This window comes from Cebus imitator, unplaced genomic scaffold (assembly GCF_001604975.1).
Source record: "Cebus imitator isolate Cc_AM_T3 unplaced genomic scaffold, Cebus_imitator-1.0 Scaffold401, whole genome shotgun sequence".
In the NCBI taxonomy this organism is placed as follows: Eukaryota; Metazoa; Chordata; class Mammalia; order Primates; family Cebidae; genus Cebus; species Cebus imitator.
Window position 1 is genome coordinate 854,302 of NW_016107716.1, and position 22,055 is coordinate 876,356.

Consider the following 22,055-nt stretch of genomic DNA (forward strand, 5'->3'; position numbering starts at 1 on the left):
GTGCTTAATTTGGACTAAATTTTATTTAGCTTAATATGGACACTGTCACATTTTGGGGGATAAACATTAGACATATCAGAGCAGTGTAGTTCTGTATTATTTTTTAAATTACCTCTTCTAAAATATAACTGTCACCTGAAACGCTGCATCCTAAAATTGCAAACTTACATTGAGCAATCATCAAGGACCAAAAGCCAATTGACTTAAAGGTAATCATTTCAGCTAAGATTAAATGGAAAGTCTAAGAATGTATAGAACTAGTTTTAAAATAATGATCTTAAATTTTTAAAAAGGATATAGGAATCTGCATTGCCATTCTCTGAATTAAGAACTAATGGTTTCTATCATTATTTAGCCCCACCTTTGTATTTTAAAGTCCTTCAGAATACATTTATGATCCAATTAGACTGGATTTAGCCACACACAAAGGAAATTCAGACCTTGACTATTTGATGTTTCCAGTTCACCAAAGGTGATGAAGACTGTCTTGGGAGCAGCTTAATCGCAAAATTTGTGCATTCCTTGCTGCTCCTGGGGTAGAAACTTAAGTGAGACCACCAAACACATCAGTCCTATGCAGTTCTACTGAATGGGGGTGGACTTGGCATTTATCTGGCCAAAAACAGGCGCCAGAGAAACATGAATATACCAAAGTTGTTTAGCCTCCAACTTAAATTACGTTAGTCAACTTATAGATATTCATATGATCACTTTTCTTTGTTAGATACTACATCAGCTAGATTCAGGAATATATCATTTGCAGTGCTTGTATGGTTTAAAATATAAAATTTTAATATCCTCCAACATTGTACTAAAACATTTCAATAAAATACTTCTTACTGCTTTCGTAGTTTGTATCATCATTGTGGAGTAATATGTTTCGACAGAGCGATGTGTTGCGTTACCTGAAAATGTTCACTTTACGATTATAGTCCAGCATACAAAATTACAGAGAAGCCAGAAGTTCATTGATCTCACCTGTTCTCCATTTTGAAGGCTTTCTTCCTGAAGAACTTCTTAGCAATCTCCTTTCCCCAAAGCATAACAGCTGAGCCACATAAGATGTCCAAGTTGTTAATTCTACGTTTCCTATAAAATTAAAGATGGTACAGTGCATTCACATATCAGAGTAATTATATTCAATATCCGTCTATTGGAGCAAACCAAACTTAAATGTAGGCTGCATAAAATTCATTCGTATTCACTGATTTCAGAAGCACCGAGAAGGATTCCTGTCCCCATAAAACACCCTGTTCAATGATATTTCAGACTTCTCTCGTGAGGGCAAAGTAAATTCATAATTATGTCCCCTTGGTGAAGCTCAGCTGTAAAGTGTGTAACGCTAAGAATGGCAACATGTCTTAAAGCCACAGTGAAATATGAAGAATTACAGCCAGGTCCATCTGAGAAAAAAAGTTGATCACAGTGTGAGAGAACATGATAGAATACACTAGAAAAGAGGAGGGGAGTGAAGGACAAGTGAAAGCCAAAGACACTTCGTCAGCTTTACAATTGCACTTAACACTGTCACACCTCTTCGGAGACGTTTCATTTCCTATGGTAAGTCCTAGCTAATCCGCAGGGGACAGGGAAGTGGGAAAGGGAAAGATAGAGTACTAAGGCGTACAGAGGCTGGAATCACACTAGGGAGACCAGGAAGTTCTCGGGGATCACCATACGACGGTTCATGGCAGAATTTTCCAGAGCCATATGGCTGTGTTCCAGTGTGGACTGAAGCAGGAGCGCATAGGGTGTTTGGTACGTGATGTGTTTGAGCAAGGATGTCCAAGGGAAGATGGGAGTCAGGGCTGAAACATACTCAGCTGTCCTGTATCTAAACTGAATGGAGACATTAACAGGGTTTCTCCTCACTGCCAGTATATATCTTAACGATTTGTCTCCCTGTGCCCCAGGAACACATCCCTCCACCTTTTTTCTGCCCCTACTTTCCAAGATCACATCCTGGGTCATTTCCTTTATTGCAGTCTTGGAGCTCTATTCCTCTTCTGAAAACACAATGCCCAGGAACGCAGACTTCACCAAATGCCGGAGTTTAGAAAACAGCAACAGCCAGGTGTGGTGGCTCACGCCTGTAATCCCAGCACTTTGGGAAGCCGAGGCGGGCGGATCATGAGGTCAGGAGTTTGAGACCAACCTGGCCAAATAGTGAAACTCCATTGCTAATAAAAATACAAAAATTAGCAGGGTGTGGTGGCGCACCCCTGCAATCCCAACTACTCAGGAGGCTGAGGCAGGAGAATTGCTTGAACCCAGGAGGCAGAGGTTGCAGTGAGCCGAGATCATGCCACTGCCCTCCAGCCTGGGCGACAGAGTGAGACTCTGTCTCAAAAAAAAAAAAGCAACAGCAACAACAACCTTAGTCTGGTTGCTTAACCCCCTGTGCCTCAGTTTCCTTCCATGTGAAACGGGGATAATAAATAAGACGTTACCTGTAAAGTGCTTAGAATTGCTCAGTTTGTACATTAACTTCAGTTTTGAGAGCTAGCCTCCTGTACCTCTGCTAGAAAGGATGTAAGATATGAAGAAGAAAGATTTTCATGTATTTTCTAGGTGTTAAGTCTAGAGGGGAATACGGTGCCCTCGCCTGCCATTTTAAAAGGGCTACATTGTCTTGGCATGTGACTGCCTCAGTGAAGGGTAGCATTTAGGTGATAAATAGTTGCATGTTTAAAAAAAAAACTTGATTGTACTTAAAGTAGTGGTTCTATCAACATGTCCTGTGGTTCCAACACTGGTTTTGCCCACCACATTACCATTTTTTTCACCAGAGGGCCAGCTCTACCAAGTAGAATATACATGTGCCTTTAAGGCTATTAACCAGGGTGGCCTTACATTAGTAGCTATTAGAGGAAAAGACCGCAGTAATTATCATACAGAAGAGATACCTGACAAATTACTGAATTCCAGCACAGTGACTCACTTACTCAAAATAACCGAAAACATTGGCTGTCACTTTAATGACTGGAATGACAGCTAACAGTACAGAGGGCACGCTATGAGGCAGCTAGCTGGCAATACAAGTATGGCTGTGAGATTCCTGTGCATGTGCTGTGTAAAAGAATTGCTGATGCTACTCAGAATGCTACAGTAAGAACTCTTGGTGGTTGTATGATTTTCATTAGTACAGATGAAGAATGAGGCCCTCAGCCATGAAGTGTGATCTTGCAGGTTACTGCTGTGGGTTTAAAGCTGCCTCAGCACGAGTTAGACTGAGTTAACCAGCTTCCTTGGAAAGAAAAGTGAAGAAGAAATTTGATTCGACATTTGAACAGACAATGGAAACTGCAATTACATGCCTGTCTACTGTTCTATCAATTGATTTCAAAGCTTCAGAAATAGAGGTTGGTGTAGTGACAGCTGAAAATCCTAAATTCAGGATTCTTACAGAAGCAGAGACTGAGGCACTCACGTTGTCATTAGTTTACCAAATCCATGATGCCACTTACCTGTGTGTTTGGTAACAACGAACTGACATTACAGAGGTCCCTGAATTGAAAAAGAAGCCTCTTCCACTTCTACCACTGAAGTGGTTAGAACTCTGTAAATAAAAACAATGCCTTTGGAGTCCCAGTACTTTGGGAGGCCGAGGCAGGCACATCACCTGAGGTCAGGAGTTCGAGACCAGCCTGGCCAACATGGTGAAACCCCATCTCTACTAAAAATACAAAAATTAGCCAGGTATAGTGGCGCATGTTTGTAATCCCAACCACGTGGGAGGCTGAGGAATGAGAATCACCAGAACCTGGGAGGCAGAGGTTGCAGCGAGCCATGATCATGCCACTGCACTCCAGCCTGAGTAACATATCGAGACTGTCTCAAAACAACAACTTTCAGCTGGGTGCCTGGCTCATTCTTGTAATCCCAGCTACACAAAAGTCTGAGGCAGGAGGATCGCCTGAGGCCAGGAATTAGACTGACCTGGGCAACATAGAGAAACCCCATTTCTTAAAAACAACAACAATACTTCCAGTGGGCTGTAGAAACAACAGGTAGGAATGAATGCCATGTGATTATAGAGATGGTGATCAATTGAGGTCATTTACAACAACCTGATTCCTTTGTGGCCCTCATTCACCATCCATCGCATCATAAATACAACTAAAAGTGGTGCCCAATATAAATGGATGAACAGTCTTCACTATCCTAACAGCTGAGTTCTGTGGCCAAAAGAAAACCTGGCTGAATGAATTTTACATTTTAAAAGTGATTTAAAAAAGAGAATAAGAAAGTGAAAAACATAATGCAGTCGAAACTGCCCTAAACTGGGAGTGTGGCGATCTAGATTCTGGTTCCTGATATGCTGCCAGCGAGCTGCGTGACCTTGGGAAAAATGTGTACACCACTCTGAGTATGACCATCTTTCTGCAAAAATGAGAGGAAAGATGATTGCACAAGTCCCCAGCACTTTTAATAGGCGATGCCATTTATTCTAGATGTAGTTGGAATAGTTCTAACTGAAGGCACAGATGGTTGCTCCCCCACCGGGTGACCAAATTGTTTTGGTTTGCCTGGGAGTTTCCTCGATCTAGCCCTGAAAGACCTATATCTTAGGAAACCCCTCAGTTCCGAGCAAACCAGGACGTTTGGTCTCCCGTTCCCTCTTCTAAGGTGGATAGTTCTGCCTCCCCAGCACTGCCTTGGTAAGAAATCCCACAAGCCTGGCTCTGATCTTGGGCTGGTTGCAAGAACTAAAAAGCAAGCGATATGATGAGCCCAACAATGTGCAGGTGACCTGTGGCATCACGGCTCTTTTAAAATCTGTTTTCAATTAACTACAGAAGCTCAAGAGCTGTAGTCACAAAATCAGAGAGAAAAAGGAGGGGCACCTTTAGAAAATACCTTCAAGCCTGGCTTGATTATCAGTCCTTCGGCACAGCTACCTTTAACACCATAAGTGGTCTTCAGAGACCCCAGGGAACAGTCCAGGCAGAAGGCAGAGTTCTCTGAAGGTTGCCTGATGTACATTGTCCTTCTGTGCATTGAGAGATTCTTAACATTTGTGAGGGCTTGGCCATCTGTGTCCGAGGACGTGTGATTCTCCGATTTTCCCTACACAAGGAGTGCTAAGACTCACCTTGAATGATGGACACATTTTAAGGTGTGTCCTGAAAACTGAACATTTCACTCTTTAAAATTATTCCGATAATTATTTCTGCGCATATTTTGGTGTACATTTGCCACAGGGTGAGATCAGTATGTGCCATTGACGTTTACTCACCCAGGGAACCAAGGAGCGACCCTAAATTTCTTTTTTCTTTCTTTCTTTTTCTTTCTTTCTTTCCTTCTTTTTTTTTTTTTTTTTTTTTTTTTTNTTTGAGATAGAGGGTCTCACTATATTGCTCAGGCTGGTGAGGGATTGTGATCCTTTGGAGGAGAAGCGGTGTTCTGGTTTCTGCAATTTTCAGCCTTTTTCTGGTTTTTCCTCATCTTTGTGGATTTATCTACCTTTGGTATTTGATGTTGGTAACCTTCAGATAGCGTTCTTGTGTGGACATCCTTTTTGTTGATGTTGTTGCTTTCTGTTTGTTAGTTTTTCTTCTAATAGGCTCCTCTTCTGCGGCTCTGCTGGAGTTTGCTGGAGGTCCACTCCAGACCCTGTTTGCCTGTGTATCACCAGCAGACGCTGCAGAACAGCAAAGATTTCTGCCTGTTCCTTCCTCTGGAAGCTTCATCCCAGAGGGGCACCCGCCAGATGCCAGCCGGAGCTCTCCTGTATGAGGTGTCCGTCAACCCTCCTGGGAGGTGTCTCCCAGTCAGGAGGCACAGGGCTCAGAGAACCACTTGAGGAGGCAGTCTCTCCCTTAGCAGAGCTCCAGCACTATGCTTGGAGATCCACTTCTCTCTTCAGAGCCAGCAGGCAGGAACATTAAAGTCTGCTGAAGCTGTGCCCACAGCCGCCCCTTCCCCCAGGTGCTCTGTCCCAGCGAGATGAGATTTTATCTATAAGCCCCTGACTGGGGCTGCTGCCTTTCTTTCAGAGATACCCTGCCCAGAGAGGAGGAATCTAGAGAGGCATTCTGGCTACAGCAGCTTTGACAAGCTGTGGTTGGCTCCACCCAGTTCCAACTTCCCAGAGGCTTTTACACTGTGAGGGGAAAACCACCTACTCAAGTCTCAGTGATGGTGGACGCCCCTCCCCCCACCAAGCTCCAGCATCCCAGGTCGACTTCAGACTGCTGTGCTGGCAGCAAGAATTCAAGCAAGTGGATCTTAGCTTGCTGGGCTCTGTGGGAATGGGACCCACTGAGCTGGACCACTTGGCTCCCTGGCTTCAGCACCCTTTCCAGGGGAGTGAACAGTTCTGTCTCACTGGCATTCCAGGTGCCACTGGGGTATGGAAAAAAAACAAAAACAAAAAAACTCCTGCAGCTAGCTCGGTGCCTGCCCAAACATCCATCCAGTTTTGTGCTTGAAACCCAGGGCCCTGGTTGTGTAGGCACCCGAAAAGATCTCCTGGTCTGCGGGTTGTGAAGAACAAGGAAAAAGCGTAGTATCTGGGCTGGAACGCACCGTTCCTCGTGGCACAGTCCCTCATGGCTTCCCTTGGCTAGGGGAGGGAGTTCCCCAACCCCTTGCACTTCCTGGGTGAGACCACCCTGCTTTGGCTCACCCTCCATGGGCTGCACCCACTGTCTGACCTGTCCCAGTGAGATGAGCCAGGTACCTCAGTTGGAAATGCAGAAATCACCCACGTTCTGCGTTGATCTCTCTGGGAACTGCAGACCGGAGGTGTTCCTATTCAGCCACCTTGCCAGCCCCCTGGTAATTTAACTCTTACGGTCCAAAATGGCAAAAGGCACCTGTGGTCAAATCACAGAGCCCATTACCTGTCCTGTCAAAGGTCATGGAATTGATAAGATTTTGGAGTTAGATGGAACATTCATGACTGAATGATTCCCACCTTATTTTACAGATGAGGAAACTAAGGCTCAAAGAGACTAAGTAACTGGTTTAGTAATTTTACACAGTTTCCCAGAGGAAAAGCTAGGGTTAGAAAGTGGGGCTTTTTGGCCAGGTGCGGTGGCTCACACCTGTAATCCCAGCACTTTGGGAGGTTGAGGCAGGTAGATCACTTGAGGTCAGGAGTTCGAGACCAGCCTGGCCAACATGGTAAAACCCCCTCTCTACTTAAAATACAAACATTATCTGGGCGTGGTCATGCACACCTGTAATCCCAGTTACTTGGGAGGCAGAGGCAGCAGAATCACTCAAACCTGGGAGGCAGAGGTTGCAGTGAGCTGAGATCGAGCCACTGCACTCTAACTTGGGTGACAGAGATAGGCCCTGTCTCAAAACAAACAAACAAACAAACAACAACAAAAGAAAATGGGGCTTTTCTGTTCTTTAACCAGAGATGTTTGCACTAACCCAGGCAACTTCAATGATTCTAATTACTAGCGCATAACAGTAAAGGAGCTTATTATTAAACCTCAGGGCAGTGAGGAAAAGCACAAAATACGGTATGATAACCTGCATCAGAACCTGGAACACTCAGTTCCACTGATTTGGCTGTCATTTGCCTTCCTCCAAAAACATTTCATCTTCATTTCACTCACTGCATTTGCCTGGTCCTTTTTCAGACTGTTATGCTAACATGAGATCCAAAATAACAACACTTGGTAATGGAGATTTTTTAAAATAATGGTGATCTGTAAGGCAATGGTTCTCAAAGTTAGGCCCTGGACTAGCAGCATTTGCATCAACCAAAGCCTTAGGAGGAAGTTTAAAACCACCCTGATTAAGTCCATACTAGGTGCTAATGTAACGGTCCCTGTCTGTTGCGTAAGGAAAGATCACTTCCTTCTCTCATAAAAATGGCTCTGGCTCTGATAAGTTATACTCGAATTGAATTATATTTCATGGTAAATCTTGTAAATCAGCTGAAAAGTTATGTCAACTTGGTGAACTTGGCAGAGAAAACCAGCTTCTGACTTATCTCAAGGTTTGAATGTACCTAAAACAAAAGTTTCTGATATTTGTACTCACTTAACCAACAAATATAATTGCCAAGCACTGTTGCAGTTGCTTGGGATATTTCAGTTGTTACTAATGCTTTGGTTTTATGGAAAGGCAAAGACAATGCTGGTCTTCTAAGAGCACAAAGTATAAGGTAATGTTCCTATGTTATTCATATTCCGTTGGCAAAAATGCAGTTATCAAAAAACATTACAATTAAAAGTACTTAAGTCACTTGTAATAAGGGATTCAACAAACACTCAATATCTAAGTAATTTCCAATGATTTCAGGAATATGAGAATTGCCTTTAAAAAATAACGTTTTAGGGCCAAGTGGAGTGACTCACACCTGTAATTCCAGCACTTTGAGAGTCAGAGGAAGGAGGATCACTTGAGTCCAAGGGTTCAAGACCTGCCTAGGCAACATGACGAGACCCTGTCTCTACAAAAGGTTTAAAAATTAGCTGGGTGTGGTGGTGTATGCCGGTGTTCCCAGCTACCCAGGAGGCTGAAGTGGGAGGATTGCTTGAGCCTGGAAGATCACGGCTGCAATGAACCGTGATCACACCACTGCACTCCAGCCTGGGTGACAGAGTGAGACCCTATCTCAAAAACAAAAACAAAAACAAAAACAAAAAACAGAGAATAAAAGGTTTAGAAACAAATACAACTGTCTCTAGGAAAACTCAACTGTTGAAAGCAATAAGACATATGTACTCATAGCTTATCAACTTAAGACATTAAATAAGAAATCGGCCAGAAAGTAAGGAGAATACAGGTTCACCAGTCAGAATTTCAAGTCAGTTCAGTCGAGAGTTTTGACTACGCCTGTTTGTCTCAAAGTTGGTTATCAATTGGAATCACATGGGCAGCCTTGAAAATTCTAGATACCTAGGCAACACCTAAGAGTAGTTAAATCAGAACTACTGGTGTCAATATTGTAATCAGGAACTTTGTAATGATCTCATTCCAATGTGCAGCCAAGATTGAGAAGATCCAGTTTAAGGTTGTGGACCATGAAGGTTTCAAGTTCTGCTGCCTCCTCTCAACATCAGCTTTGGGAAACTACGTGTAGACAGTAGAAAGAATGGCGGAAAGCATATAAAGGAAGAAAGCACCACCACTAATTCCACTAATCAGTACAAGCCAGTAACTACGGTTTAGAGAATTTAAAATGTTTTTCTCTTTAGTTAGAATTCCTACTGAGCAATGCCCATTTTAAATCCTGATCTATTTCAATTGCTTGCCAGAAAGGTTGTATCAATTTGCACTCTCACCCAAAGTCTCTAAATCCTGGCAAACACTGTGAATTGATCATCTTTTTCCGTTTTCCAATCCAATAATTTAATAGTACTGGGGTATTGTTTTATTTGCATTTCTGTAAGAACTTTATTTTACTCACTGCAAATATTTTATTTTCCAGAGTCTATAAATATAGCAATAAAATATTATATAAATATACTCAAACCTTGTTAACCTATCACCTATTATTGCAATACTATTTTTAGATTTTTTTCTTCAATAACAAAAACAATTTATTACTGAGTATAAAATAGAATATATACACTGACACTTTTTTATTTTTATTTATTATTATACTTTAAGTTCTGGGGTACATGTGCAGAGCAAAGCACTGACAAAATTTTGATAAATACAAAGACAAGTAATGAAAATAATAACAATGGCTAAAAGTGGAGCATACATACAAATATTTGTTTTAAAACCTTTTTTGGTTTACTCTTAGCATATTATCTTTTTCCATGTCATATATAATATTCTAATATGTGACTTTTGGAGGCTGCATGGTATTCTAAAGTAATACGTTTTAAATCCAATATTCTTTCAAAAAATCTGAAACAACAGATCTCAGCTTAAATCTGAATTTCTTTACATTTCTGCCGTATATACTACAAGTGGTGGATTGTTACTTTGGTGGTTCTCGATGAAACATGACTCCTGGTATTCACACTCCTGTGGAGTGTCCTTCCACATTAACTTCGGGTTCAGCCAATAAGTACGACATTAGCAAGAATGATTTAAGCAAAGGCTTGAATAGTGCTGGCACACTGGAGCTTATCTCTCTTGAAATGCTTACTCTCAGGATCAAACCACCATGAAAAGAAACCCAAGCTAGCTACATGGGGAACAAAAGAGAAAAAGATCACAGCCTCTCAATCTTCCCCACTGGGGCACTGGACACGCGAACAAAGCCATCCAATTGCAACCTCATAGGAGACCCCAACTGAGACCAACCAAAGAACTGCCCAGCAGAGCCCCAGTCAAGCCACAGAATCATGAGCAAATAAAATAGTTGCTGTTTTAAGCAGATACATTTTGGGATGGTTTGTTACACAGCAAGAGATATGCAAAACATGACAGCATCCAATATGAATACCTGCTTTAAATATGAAAAAGAAACTCTTAGGATCATAAACTCAAGAAGGACTTTTTGTTTTTATCTAGTCAGATTGCTGAGGTCCTGGCTGTTTCGGTGACTTACAGAAAGAACTTGGGCAGTAGAGTCAAGATATGAATAGTAACCCAGTTTTATTACTAGATACTTGAATTCACTGAGCATCAGCTTTCCTGTGGGCAAATTAGGTTTCAACAACAGCTGCCTTGCAGGTGTTTTATTTTTAAGCATTATGAATGATGGCGCCTCGAGCTCCGTAACAAGATGAAGGTATATGCAGGTGTGAGTTAACATTTTCATTGGCTAGCCATGTTTCTTGAATCCCAAACAAATGTTCTTCACTATACCTCACCACTCATGAATCTACTTATGGGTCTCTGGAGACAAGATGGTGAGCTACATTGTCAGTAATAACCACCTCAGGAAAACTGCTTCTGAGTTTCCAAGATGGCAGGCAGAACCACTCAAAGACCAATGCATGCATAAATAGCCTTTCCTCTTTTTCAACAAGTCGACTACTCGATTATTTGCATCAACAGCCTTTTTGCAAGGCATGTGACCCTTTGGACTCATCTGCTGATATCTAGTATGCACTGAGGACCAGCCTTCAAAATAAAGGAAGGTTTTTGTTACGTTTGCATATGCTGTCAAGAATATCTTGAGAACACTTTCATTTCACAGTAAAATGAAACTTACAGAAGAACTAAGCAGTGAAGTGCCTCATACTTTAGTTTAAAAGAGGAATGAGAAACAAAAGACAAGGTTAATTATGACACTGGGGCTTTACAATGCTAAAAATATCCTATATACAAAGGGATATGTAGGCTGTGTTCTTTTTCCATGTCATTACAAAGAGCAGGCTCAAGGTATCTGCAAATTTCTAATAAAAATATTATTGAAAAATGTCCATAGTTGTATCTAACTGAAGGGATTAAAACTTTTAGACTTGTTATACAAATACCGTGATGCTTGCCATCGAAGCCCTCCCTCCTTTTCATCAAGCAGACCCTGACTTACAGCATGAGAGTGGAAAAAACTAGCTTGAACTATAAAGCAGTGGGATTCATATTTACCTCTCACATGCTTTTCCAAACCAAGCAGCTTGCATAAAGAAACCCAGACTTTATACTTCAACATGCCGGCAACACAGCACTAAGTCGACTCGGGCAACTTGTTTAAGGAGTTTGACTGGGTTCCTATCAGTAAAGAGGTGTTTTTCCAGCTTTGGGAGAATACATACAATGCCAAGTTTATTTTTTTAAGTTTCAAAACTTTTATAAGTTTAATGTTGGCATCGGATGTCTACATACAATTGGATGTACAATTTATATCAAGTGTTATCCATTTTTGCAAAGATGTCATGTACACAAAGGTACATATTCAAATAACTGAGAAACAAGTGAAACTTCTGATGTATACTTTCCGGTTTGTATCACAATGATACTTCTGATAAAGATCATCAGCATGCCAGTTTCACCTCTTCCAGAAGGACATCATCATTTTATCTAAGAGTTTACTCTGGGTTTTATTGCAGAACACAAATTCCCTCAATTGCTTTTTTCTTGCAGGTGTCTTTTTCCATAATTTTTTATTATAGTCAGCCTTTCTCCTCACCTAAGGGCCAGAATGAAATCGAAGAAACCTATAGATGACAGCTTTCATGGTCTTTCTCTTGCCTTTTTGGGTACCGACGTATATTATAATTCTGACTGGCAGCTTCAGGAAACTTGGAAGCAAGGGAGCTACTCTGTTGGGGATCACTGCAGTATGCCCACATGTCAGGTTTCTGACAGATGTCATAAGCCTGAGAATGAAGCAAATGAGTGGTGTCTGAATATGACTAAAACATCCAGTGAACAATGCAGAAATAAGGCATTCTTGGCACAGTTTCGGTGGGCTGGAGATGCCAAAATATTCAGGGGCCATAGATTCCTGAAGCTGCTCTCACCACACTCGCAAAGGCAGAAGCAGCCATCTTGCCATCCTGCTATGATGCCAAGTTTCTATTCAACCACTGTGATGTCTATGTCTGAGTCAAATGGCAGAGCTAGGACTCGAACCTAGGGCTTCTGTCCCTGACCATACCTTTGTTCAATCACCACTCTGGGTGCTGATCAAGTCTGACCTTCCTTTTCATTTCAGAGCATTCACCCCAGGAACTCTTCAATGTTTAAATCTCCAGATTAAAATATGGTACTGCTGGGCATGGTGGCTCATGCCTATAATCTCTAAAATTTGGGAGGCTGAGATGAGAGAAATGCTTGAGACCAGGAGATCAAGGCCAGCGTGGAAAACATAGACCCTGTTTCTAAAAATAAATAAATTAAATATGGCACTAAACTAGGGTGGTCAGATAAAATACAGCACACCCAATTAAGCCTGAATTTCAGATAATGAATAATTTTTTAGTAGAAGCATGTCTCGATTTGCTAAATTTGGCAATCCTACACTAAATTTTACCTACCCACCAAGGGCTGTTCCCACTCCACCTCATTTCCACCTAAAAGGAAAGAAGAAATACAAGACCTAGAAAACAAAGTATGAGGTGCCCCAGCCAGCGAGAAGCCAATTCTCACAAGAGAAAGAGAAGAATTCTATCCTCTCCATCCAGTGATCTCTCTTGAGCTAACTTACAGATGGGGGACTACACCAATAATGGAGCATGTTTTGTATCATCACTCAGACTGGGGTAGTTCACTGGAGCCACAGCAAACTCTTCAGAAGAAGGTCTTTTGGAGTCCCAAGGCTATTTATTGCACCAGTGCTTGCAATACCAAAGATCAGAAACAACCCAAATGTCCGTAATAGAGAAATGGTTAAGTAAATTGTGGAACATCCAGAAAATGGGATGTATTCTATCTATGGGGGAAAAAAATGCAGATGCTCCTGAGATAAAGGTATAGAAGGAACTGCAAATGAAAAAAAAAAAAGAGAGAGGAAGAGAGTACATGCTAACAAAGTATGACAAAGGCAGGACCTGAAGAATGCTTTTATTTGCTGGTATGTCTAAAGAAACTGGAAAGATAAGCAAGGAACTAATAACAGTGGTTTCTTGGAGGATGGGGGTGGGACTGGGTGGATGCTCTATAAGAAGAGCAAAAAAGCTTTTACTCTGTATCTACCTACGTATATATATATGTATGTATGTATGTATGTACATGCATGGATGTATGTACGGCTACATTTGTCTACACAGAAAAGAGTTAACATGGTGGCCGGGTGCTATGGCTCATGCCGCGACACTTTGAGAGGCCGAGTCAGGTGGATCACCTGAGGTCAGGAGTTCGAGACCAGCCTGGACAACATGGGGAAATCCTGTCTCTACTAAAAATACAAAAAAATTAGCCGGGCACGGTGGCAGGCATCTGTAATCACAGCTACTCAGGAAGCTGAGGCAGGAGAATCACTTGAACCCAGGAGGCAGAGGTTGCAATGAGCCAAGATCACACAATTGCACTCCAGACTGGGCAACAAGAGCAAAACTCATTCAAAAAACAAAAAAACAAACAAACATGGCAGGCCTGAGACTGCTTTCCTTAGAATGGCCTGCTTGTAAGGTTGGCCCTTGGCTCATGTCTGGGAACTTGGATTTCAGGACGGTTCCCACCATTCCTAGAACTGAGAAGAGTGGCTCACTGCTCTTACACTGTTTGTACAAACAATATGGCTTCTGCTGCACACCTGCTTTTCTATTGGGAGGCTGAAATTTTGGTACGTGCTGGGCAGAGTTTGCCTATGTGATGAGCCCCCAGTAAACACCCCACCCTGGGCACTGAGTCTCTAATGAGCCTCCCTGGTAGATAGCAATTGGCATGTGTTTTCTCAATTTGTTGCTGAAGGAATCACGTGTGACTGAAGTGGGAGGGAATGCTCGGAAGGTTGGGCCTGGTTTCTTCCGGGCATCACTTCACGCACCATTGCCCTTTGCTGCTTTTGGTTTGTACATTTTCACTGCAATAAATCATCGCTGTGACCATACCCTATTGAGTCCCGCGACTCTCTCTTTCCACCCCACCCATATCTTTCTACTCAGCTCTATATATTAATTCTATACCATACTAATGTGTATTAAAATAAAATAGAAAATAAAAAAGGCCTTTGCTTTACATTTCCCTAACCAAAAGCTCCATTCAATCTGCTTTTCTTTCCTTCCTTCTTTTCTTCTTTCTTTTCTTCTTTCCTTCCCTCCCTCCCTCCCTTCCTTCCAGTAATGATGAGATTTTTTTTTCATATGTTTGTGGCCACATAGATGTCTTCTTTTGGGAAGTGTCTGTTCATATCATTTGCCCACTTTTTGATCGAGTTACTTATTTTTTTGTTGTAAATTTAAGTTCCTTCTGAATTCTGGATATTAGCCCTTTGTCAGATGGATAAATTGCAAAAATTTTCTCCCATTCTGTAGGCTGTTCACTCTGATAGCTGTTTTTTGTTTTTCGCTGTGCAGAAGCTCTTTAGTTTAATTAGATCCCATTTGTCAATTTTGGCTTTCGTTGCCATTGCTTTTGGTGTTTTAGTCATGAAGTCTTTGCCCATGCCTATGTCCTGAATGGTATTGCCTAGGTTTTCTTCTAGGGTTTTTATGGCTTTAGGTCTTATGTTTAAGTCTTTAATTCACCTTGAGTTAATTTTTTATAAGGTGTAAGGAAGGGGTCCAGTTTCAGTTTTCTGCGTATAGCTAGCCAGTTTCCCCAGCATCATTTATTAAATAGGGAATCTTTTTCCCATTGTTTGTTTTTGTCAGGTTTGTCAAAGATCACATGATTATAAATGTGTGGTGTTATTTTTGAGGCGTCTGTTCTGTCCCATTGGTCTATATCTCTGTTTTGGTACCAATACCATGCTGTTTGGTTACTGTAACCTTGTAGCACAGTTTGAAGTCAGGTAGAGTGATGCATACAGCTTTGTTCTTTTTGCTGAGGACTGTCTTGGCTATGCGGGCTCTTTTTTGGTTCCATATGAAATTTAAAGTAGTTTTTTCTTAATTCTGTGAAGAAAGTCAATGAGAGCTTGATGGGGATAGCATTGAATCTGTAAATTACTTTGGGCAGTATGGCCATTTTCACAATATTGATTCTTCCTAACCATGAGCATGGAATGTTTCTCCATCTGTTTGTGTCCCCTCTTATTTCCTTAAGCAGTGGTTTGTAGTTCTCCTTGAAGTGGTCCTTCACATCCTTTGTTAGTTGTAGGCCTAGGTATTTTATTCTCTTTGTAGCAATTGTGAATGGGAGTTCAGTCATGATCTGGCTCCCTGCTTGTCTGTTATTGGTGTATAGGAATGCTCGTGATTTTTGCACATTGATTTTGTATCCTGAGGCTTTGCTGAAGTTGTTTATCAGCTTAAGGAGATTTGGGGCTGACACGATGGGGTTTTCTAAATATACAATCATGTTATCTGCAAACAGAGACAATTTTACTTCCTCTCTTCCTATTTGAATACCCTTTCTTTCTTTCTCTCGCCTGATTGCCCTGGCCAGAACTTCCAATGCTATGTCGAATATGAGTGGTGAGTGAGGGCATCCTTGTCTTGTGCTGGTTTTCAAAGGGAATGCTTCCAGCTTTTGCCCATTCAGTATGATATTGGTTGTGGGTTTGTCATAAATAGGTCTTATTATTTCGGGATATGTTCTATCAGTACCTAGTTTATTGATAGTTTTTAGCATGAAGGGCTGTTGAACTTTATTGAAGGCCTTTTCTGCATGTATTGAGATACTCATGTGGTTTTTGTCATTGGTTCTGTTTATGTGATGGATTGCATTTATTGATTTGCATATGTTGAACCAGCCTTGTATCCCAAAGATGAAGCCAACTTGATCATGGTGGATAAGCTTTTTGATGTGCTGCTGGATTTGATTCGCCAGTATTTTATTGAGGATTTTTGCACAGATGTTCATCAGGGATATTGACTTGAAATTTTCTTTTTTTGTTGTGTCCCTGCCAGGTTGTGGTATTAGGATGATCCTAGTCTCATAAAATGAGTTAGGGAGTAGTCCCTCTTTTTCTATTGTTTGGAATAGTTTCAGAAGGAATGGTGCCAGCTCCTTTTTGTACCTCTGATAGAATTCGTCTGTGAACCCATTTGGGCCTGGGCTTTTTTGGTTGGTAGGCTATTAATTACTGCCTCAAATTCAGCACTTGTTATTGGTCTATTCAGGGATTCATCTTTTTCCTGGTTTAGTCTTGGGAGAGTGTATGTGTCCAGGAATTTATCCATTTCTTCTAGATTTTCTAGTTTATTTGCTTAGAGGTGTTTATGGTATTCTCTGATTGTAGTTTGTATTTCTGTGGGATCAGTGGTGATATCCCCTTTATCATTTTTTATTGTGTCTATTTGATTCTTCTCTCTTTTCTTCTTTATTAGTCTAGTTAGTGGTCTATGTATTTTGTTAATCTTTTCAAAAACCACCTCCTAGATTCATTTTTATTTTTTGGCAGGGTTTTTCGTGTCTCTGTCTCCTTCAATTCTGCTCTGATCTTAGTTATTTTGTGTCTTCTGCTAGCATTTGAACTTGTTTGCTCTTGCTTCTCTGGTTCTTTTAATTGTGATATTCGGGTCTTGATTTCAGATCTTTGTGGCATTCTGACATGGGCATTTAGTGCTGTAAACTTCCTTTTTAACACTGCTTTAGTTGCGTCCCCAGAAATTCTGGTATGTTGTCTCTTTGTTCTCATTGGTTTCAAATACTTACAAATATGCTGAAGTGTGTTTTCCAATGTGTTTTCATTCTCCCAGTCACTTTCAGGCACACCAATCAATCGTAGGTTTGGTCTTTTCACATAGTCCCATATTTCTTGGAGGTTTTGTTCATTCCTTTTTATTTTTTTCTTTCATCTTGTCTTCATGCCTTATTTTAGTAAGTTGATCTTCAATCTCTAATAACCTTTCTTCCCCTTAATCAATTCAGCTATTGATACTTGTGTATACTTCACGAAGTTCTCATGCTGTGTTTTTCAGCTCCATCAGGTCATTTATGTTCCTCTCTAAACTGGTTATTCTAGTTAGCAGTCCCTGTAACCTTTTTTCAAGGTTCTTAGCTTCCTTGCATTGGGTTAGAACATGCTCCTTTAGCTCAGAGGAGTTTGTTATTACCCACCTTCTGAAGCCTACTTCTGTCAATTCATCAAACTCATTCTCTGTCCAGTTTTGTGTCCTTGCTAGAGAGGAATTGTGATCATTTGGAGGAAAAAAGGCATTCTGGTTTTTGAAATTTTGAGCATTTTTGCGTTGGTTTTTCCTCATCTTCATGGATTTGTCTACCTTTGATCTTTCAGGCTGATAACCTTTGGTTGGGGTTTTTGTGTGGGGATCCTTTCTGTTGATGTTGATGTTGTTGCTTTCTGTTTGTTAGTTTTTCTTCTAACAGTCAGGCCCCTCTTCTGCAGGTGTGCTGCAGTATGCTGGAGGTCCACTCCAGACCCCGCTCACCTGGGCATCCCCAGTGGAGGCTGCAGAACAGCAAAGATTGCTACCTGCTCCTTCCTCTTGAAGCTTTGTCCCAGAGGGCACCGGCCTGATGTCAGTTGGAGCTCTCCTGTATGAAGTGTCTGTTGACCCCTGTTGGGAGGTCTCTCCCAGTCAGGAGGCACAGGGGTCAGGGACCCACTTGAGGAGGCAGTCTGTCCCTTAGCAGAGCTCAAGCACTGTGCTGGGGAAGAATCCTTCTTGTCAGGATCAGCTGCTCTTTTCAGAGCTGGCAGGCAGGAAACTTTAAGTTCACTGAAGGTGCGGCCACAGCCGCGCCTTCCTCCAGATGCTCTGTCCCAGGGAGATGGGAGTTTTATCTGTAAGGTTCTGATTCAGGCTGCTGCCTTTCTTTCAGCGATGCCCTGCTCAGTGAGGAGGAATCTAGAGAAGCAGTCTAGCCACAGCCACTTTGCTGTGCTGTGGTGAATTCTGTCCAGTCCAAACCTTTCAGCCTCCTTAGCACTGGCAGGGGAAAACCACCTACTAAAGCCTCAGTAATGGCCGATGCCCTTCCCCCCACCAAGCTCGATTGTCCCAGGTCGATTTCAGACTGCTGTGCCGGCAGCAAGAATTTCAAGCTGTGGTTCCTGGTCTGCTGGGCTCTGTAAGAGTGGGACCCACTGAGGGAGACCACTTAGCTTCCTGGCTTCAGCCCCCATTCCAGGGGAGTGAATGGTTCTGTCTTACTAGGGTTCCAGGTGCCACTGGGGTACAAAAATAAATCCTGCAACTAGCTTGGTGTCTGCCCAACAGCCACCCAGTTTTGTGCTTGAAACCCAGGGCCCTGGTGGTGTAGGCACATGAGGAATCTCCTGATCTACGGATTGCAAAAACCATGGGAAAAGCATAGTATCCAGGCTGGGTAGTGCAGTCCCTCACGGCTTCCCTTGGCTAGGGGAGGCAGGTCCCACAGCTCCCTGTACTTCCCGGGTGAGGTGATGCCCCACCCTGCTTCTGCTCGCCCTCCATGGGCTGCACCCACTGTCTAACCAGTCTCAATGAGATAAACTGGGTACTTCAGTTGGAAATGCAGAAATCGCCTGCCTTCTGTGTGGGTCTCAATGGGAGCCACAGACCGGAGCTGTTCCTATTTGGCCATCTTGCCAGATTGGAGAATATTACAACTTATTAATTCTCTTAGGTGTCATCCTTATCTCAGGAGATACGGGCTTAAGTGCTTAGGGTTAAAATGTTATGTTGTCTGCAACATTACAATGATTAAGGAAATAAATACATTACATACACATACAAAAAGGTAAAACCAATGTGGCTCACTATCAACAATTGTTGAATTCAGGCAGCTAGTATACAGGCTGCATTGTGCAATTCTTTCAACTTTTCAATATATCTGAATTTTTTTTCAGTAAAAATGTTGGAAAGAAAAAAGATTTTCTTTTGAAAACTGGTATATTAATATAAATGAATTCAAGTAGAATGATATAATATCAGTTATTAGAAAATCAATTACCACTTGGCTATTGAATCCACCATATTGAGTCAAGAAGAAGTTAGTATCTTTTCAATAAGAAAACATAGGCTTTATTAATGCTTGACTAGCAGACAAGTTGCACTTTATTAAACTCCTAGTAAATTCAACCAGCTAGTGACTATAATTAGATGACTGATCACTTCAATCAATTAATCTGCCTAATGATCTACCTCTGAAAATTGACTGAATTAATTGAATTGTTTTTATTTTCATGATCATTCATTTTCATCATCATAAAGAGTGATCTCTTAACCACATAGAATGGATGCCAAGGACAACATATTCTTAACTCAAGGGGTCTGTAATATCATTGGGGGAACTAGAAGATATGAATCAAACATAAATAACCAGGCCAGGTGTGGTGGCTTGTGTCTGTAATCCCAGCACTTTGAGAGACAGACGTGGGTGGATCGTCTGAGGTCAGGAGTTTGAGAACAGCCTAGCCAACATGGTGAAACCCTGTCTCTACTAAAAATACAAAAATTAGCTAGGTGTGATGGTGCAAACCTGTGGTCCCAGTTACTCAGGAGGCTGAGGCATAAGAATTGCTTGAACCTGGGAGGTGGAGGTTGGAGTGAGCTGAGATCACATGACTACACTCTAGTCTGGGGACTGAGCAACACTCCACCTCAAAACAAACAAACAAACAAATAAACAACCATATATAACCATGCAAGAAAGCATAATATATACGCTGAATGCATAATGGATAATCTCTTGGGATCTTACCATATAAAACCTAGATGTATCTTTATTGATCACATAGACTCATCCCTCACTTTAAAGATAAGTGGTTTATTTTTATGTAGTCAAATTTTTCAATATTTTCTCTAAGACCCTGGGATTGTTGCTGTTGGTTCCTTGTTTGTTTGCTGTTATTGTCATACTTCACACCACTTTTCTACTTCAAGATTAGAAAAAGTATGGACCTATAGTTTCAGTACTTTTAATGTTCAATGTCTTATGTTTAAATTTTTGAACTTCATGAAATTTATTTTGATGTAAGAAATGAGGTTGGACAATAGCTTGATTTTTTAAAAACTCCAAGCCATTTGCCCAATAATCCCTTTTGCCATTGATGTGACTTTAAACACCCATATGTATTTTTGCTTAATTCTGCTCTCTTCTCTGTTTCATTGATGCACTGGTACTATGCCATTGTAGGCAATGCAGTGTTATAATGCATTTACAAGTATGGAAGAGAAATCCTCCCCTTTAATTTTCATTCAGAAATCACCTGGCTATTCTCACATGTGGTCTTATCCCAGTCAGACCCACTACCTCACTTTTATAACAAATATTTGGTAATACGCCCTTTATTATATGAAAGGAGATGACATTTGTGGATAATGTAACCCTGGTCTTTGTGATAAACCAAAAGGCCCAGTTGATTTCCAAAATGCACCCCAGTTCAGAATCAATCTGGCAAGTATCGCATGAAATCCTATTGGTATTTGACTGGGATCGTACAGCATTTGCAAATCAATTTAAGCAACATTTCTATTTTTACAGTGTTGTGGCCTCTAGCTCCATTAACAATTATTTTTCTTCATTTATGTATGTCTTTGTGTCTAAGCAGGGTCCTGGCAGGAAACAGACAGCATGTTAGAGTGAGAAACTGATGAGTTCAGCAAAGTGACTATTTATATATTTGGACAGGATTTAAGGAACTAAGAAAGGATGATGCAGCACTTCAGAGGGGAGTCTTTCCGAACTCAGGCTGAAGGAGAAGGAACGATTACTGGAATTCAGGGAGGAGAGCATCAGGGAACAAGAGCTTCATTAGATGATTGCAGCCAACTCAGGGCCAGGCGGAGAGAGCCAGAGAGAGGAAGGCTCTGCTCTTCCTCCTCCTCCCCCTTCAGTTTCCACCCAGGCCTCCCATTGGCCAAACCCAACCAGAAGCCAGCAAGCAAGGGGCTACTGATGAAGTACATATAGCTCAGCCTCCAGGGACACAGAACAGGATGAATGGCTGGGACAGTGGTCCTGGTGCGGCAAAGAGAAAGCTTGCACCTGCCAGGTGAAGCATTATAGTCCCCATCCTCCCCTCACCACCTTAGTTTTTGTGTATTTCCCATCAATTTTCTTCCAAAGCATTTCAGATCTCACTTCTTCTATTACCAATTTGGATCAGTAATTATTTATGTATGAGAAAACTATTGATTTTTACATATTTTTTGCACAGCAGAGTGGTTTAATAAAGAGACATTTGGTTTTTACTGCCTGTGTGGGTATCACTTGCTATGATGTGACTTGAGGCAAATCCAATATTTCTTCTGTTATCAATTCCAGTATTTGTAAAAAGATGGATAATATCTATTTTATATATTTTTAGTATTTAATGAGATCATACATATAAAGTCATTAAAACAGTGTCTGGCTCATAACAAACCCTCAATAAATGCTGCTTATTTACTGGATCTGGCTTTTGAGCTGCTTTATCGCATCATTGACTTTTCAGCCCAATATATGTTAACCTTGATCATTATCCACAGATGTCCCCATGCCACACTCTACATTTTCCAAATTTTCTCCAGGTGGACTACTTAGATTAAAGAACTTTAAACATAACTACCATATTTTGACTCTACCTAAAACATGTCCAATAATCAGTTAAGAAGGGAACAATTCTCCTGAGGCCCACACTTTGAGAAGCAAATGCAGCTGAACTTTTTTAGAGAAAAGTGAACGAACCAACTGGTAGCTTT

General features: G+C 41.4%; 2 pseudogenes; one reads left to right on the forward strand and one right to left on the reverse strand.

The window, feature by feature from the left end:
• Positions 1-2,733: 2,733 nt before the first annotated feature.
• On the forward strand, positions 2,734-3,482 carry LOC108289372 (annotated as a pseudogene).
• Positions 3,483-11,225: 7,743 nt separating this feature from the next.
• On the reverse strand, positions 11,226-12,365 carry LOC108289373 (annotated as a pseudogene).
• Positions 12,366-22,055: the final 9,690 nt, after the last annotated feature.